Here is a 3,601-nt window from a genome sequence, read left to right as displayed (position 1 = left end):
GGCTTGACAGTAAACAACTGGCACCTATCATCAAGCAATTCTGTCGTTATATATTTACACTACCGTTCAAAAGTTTTAGGTCACTTAGAAATGTCCTTGTTTTTGAAAGAAAAGCAAATTTTTTGTCTATTAACTTCTTGGTGACAGGGGGCAGTATTTTCACGTCCGGATGAAATGCATGCCCAAATTCAACTGCCTGCTACTCGTCCCTAGAATATAAGATATGCATATTATTAGTAGATTTGGATAGAAAACACTCTGAAGTTTCTAAAACTGTTTGAATCATGTCTGTGAGTATAACAGAACTTATTTAGCAGGCGAAACCCCGAGGACAAACCATTCAGATGTATTTTTTTTGAGGTCACTCTCTTTTCAATGAGTTTTCATTGGGAATCCAGATTTCTAAGGGACCTTCTTGCAGTTCCTATCGCTTCCACTGGATGTCAGGAGTCTTTAGAAATTGGTTGAGGTTATTCCTTTGTGTAATGAAGAAGTACGGCCATCTTGAACGAGGGTCACTTGAAGTGTACTGTTAGATAGAGGCGTGTGACCAGAAAGCATGCTTCAGTTTGTTTTCTTCCTGTATTGAACACAGATCATCCCATCTTCAATTTGATCGATTATTTACATAAAAAAATACCTAAAGTTGAATTACAAAAGTAGTTTGAAATGTTTTGGCAAAGTTTACTGGTAACTTTTGAGATATTTTGTAGTCACGATGAATACTTTCCGAATGGACTGTATGTGGTTATGTTAGCAGAGCCGTAGGGGACTCTATCTATGTGGTTATGTTAGCAGAGCCGTGGGGGCTCTATCTATGTGGCTATGTTAGCAGGGTCGTAGGGGGCTCTATCTATGTGGTTATGTTAGCAGAGCCGTAGGGGACTCTATCTATGTGGTTATGTTAGCAGAGCCGTAGGGGACTCTATCTATGTGGTTATGTTAGCAGGGTCGTAGGGGACTCTATCTATGTGGTTATGTTAGCAGGGTCGTAGGGGACTCTATCTATGTGGTTATGTTAGCAGAGCCGTAGGGGGCTCTATCTATGTGGTTATGTTAGCAGGGTCGTAGGGGACTCTATCTATGTGGTTATGTTAGCAGGGTCGTAGGGGGCTCTATCTATGTGGTTATTTTAGCAGGGTCGTAGGGGGCTCTACCTATGTGGTTATGTTAGCAGGGTCGTAGGGGGCTCTACCTATGTGGTTATGTTAGCAGGGTCGTAGGGGGCTCTATCTATGTGGTTATGTTAGCAGGGTCGTAGGGGGCTCTATCTATGTGGCTATGTTAGCAGAGCCGTAGGGGACTCTATCTATGTGGTTATGTTAGCAGGGTCGTAGGGGACTCTATCTATGTGGTTATGTTAGCAGAGCCGTAGGGGACTCTATCTATGTGGTTATGTTGGGAGGGTCGTAGGGGACTCTATCTATGTGGTTATGTTAGCAGAGCCGTAGGGGGCTCTATCTATGTGGTTATGTTAGCAGGGTCGTAGGGGACTAACATTCAACACTGGCTGACTGGATGAAAAGCCAAAGCCCTCTGGCCTATGGTCCATTCACCAGAGTGGATGGGTCATAATCAGCGGCTGGAGCAGGGGGTAGCATAGGTAACCCTGGGTTGACCCGGGCCTGGAGTGCTGCAAGGTTAAGTTCCAACCAGGCACCGCACCTGACGCTCCTGAAAACTCTGGAGGTAACTCTGCAGAGATAACTCTGGAGGGCTAGATACTGTACAAGCATCATCATGTTTTAACCTGCTATAGCCTTCCTTATCGTGATCCCTGCTGAATCAGCATGATGCACTGTCCATGGTGCTGACAGACGCATTAGCCTTTTTCAGCATGCAACTCTCTCTCATAAAGATCCCACTTGACACAGACATCAATTCAACTTCTATTCCACGTTAGTTCAACCTAATTTCATTGAAATGGTGGAAAGTACGTTGTTCAACCACTGTGTGCCCAATGGGATATTCTCACAGTGAAGACTAATAATATACCTAGTAAAATAGATATCATCTCGATTAAGCTAACTTGAAGAAGTAACTGTAAAACAGACTAGATATACAGAAATGAGAACTAGGCAGCCTAATGAAAACTCAGTGCAGTGATCATGATTCATCTGTGTGTCTTTGATTATAACAAATCAGGGTTCTGCGTTCAGCTCACTACTCATGCCATCCGTTCAGGGAAACGTGTGGGCGGGTGAATTGTTTTCACTGTCGGTCAGGAGTGTGATTGGTGTCTTAACTTCCAAATGGCAGACGGTGGAGAAGGGGACACCGTGGTGTGTCAACATCTGCTGATACCAAGCCATCTCTCTCTCTCGCTCTCCCCCCTTAGCCTCCACACTCACACGCGTCGCAGACACATTTTCAGTATTATTTCAAGACGTACAACCAATGCTGTTCAGCCAATACTCTTAAATACTTTCTCATATAATCCATATTATCCAACGTGCACACGCTTGCTTGTGACAGCCTGTCAGCCTTGCGTTATGCAGAGAGAGAGAGAGAAAGAGAAAGAGAGAGAGAGAGAGAGAGAGAGAGAGAGAGAGAGAGAGAGAAAGAAATATATAACACAAACTTGTCTAGAGAACACATCACATGCAGAACGTCACAGTATTATCCCCGCGTGATTCCCCTCCTCCCTCCAAATCCCCCTCTCACATCTGTCCATCCGCGCGCCCAACCGTAGATCTATCGACCGACACCGTCTTTCTCATTCTTTTTCCCAAGCAGCCTGAACACATATAATGTTTCGTATAGATGTATCGCCGCACAAACATATCCAACAACTGTAACTGAAATAGGCCATGTTTCCATTAGGCTATTGCGTCCTCCACTAATTATAGCCTACATCATCAATATGAATTCCAACATTTAAAAAACTAACAACACAATCACCAACACAAAATCGGCTATTGAAAGCAGTAGGCTTTGCCTACAGAACCATGTCGTCTACTCGTGCTGCTGCGTCGATAGACAGACAACGCAGAGCTTATGTTTAGCGCAGGTGGCTGCTCTGCAAGCAACAGCATTCGCCCGGTACCATCGATCCGTTTCCCTCTGAACTATTCATTACTATGCGACTACAGGAGCATGCCATTTACAAAATAATTCACATTCGCTTGGAAGGTAAACAAATTATTACAGTACCTCCTCTGATTTCCGTTCCAAAATATTCTTCCAACGCTTGAAGCAAAGAGGCAGATTTTTTTATATTATCTGCCAACGCCGTAGTTCAGCTGCACAGCGCGCGAGGGATGAGAGCTCGCGCGAGATAGAGAGAGCGACAGAGAGAGAGAGAGACCTCTCTGTGGAGGTAATGACACTCCTGCTTAGATTGAATTGCAATGGGCTCAGTGGAGGCTCCTCAGAGGAGGAAGGGGAGGACCATCATCCTCTGTTTGCAACTGTTGGACTAATGATTACAGCCTAGATAAACTAGATGCTGTCAAGAGTGTGTAAGGCGGTATTGAATGTGCCACTGTCTGTCCATGTCCATCATAAACGGCACTGACCGCCACTGACTGGGCTATTTGCTACTAACATAACAACAACTAGACCTACTATAAATGAACAGTAGGCTAATGTCAATGAATAT

General features: G+C 44.4%; 1 protein-coding gene across 1 annotated transcript in view; it reads right to left on the bottom strand.

The window, feature by feature from the left end:
- LOC109880724 (protein phosphatase 1 regulatory subunit 29) overlaps positions 1–3,291 on the bottom strand; it is a 141,463-nt gene extending 138,172 nt beyond the window's left edge. Inside the window, exon 1 of the mRNA XM_031816059.1 lies at positions 3,154–3,291. The gene's annotated coding sequence lies outside the window, so the exon portion shown is untranslated. The remainder of the gene's footprint in view (positions 1–3,153) is intronic.
- Positions 3,292–3,601: the final 310 nt, after the last annotated feature.

This window comes from Oncorhynchus kisutch, unplaced genomic scaffold, assembly GCF_002021735.2.
Source record: "Oncorhynchus kisutch isolate 150728-3 unplaced genomic scaffold, Okis_V2 scaffold737, whole genome shotgun sequence".
NCBI lineage: Eukaryota > Metazoa > Chordata > Actinopteri > Salmoniformes > Salmonidae > Oncorhynchus > Oncorhynchus kisutch.
The sequence above is the reverse complement of the archived record's forward strand: the minus strand, read 5'-3'. Positions and strand labels throughout refer to the sequence as shown.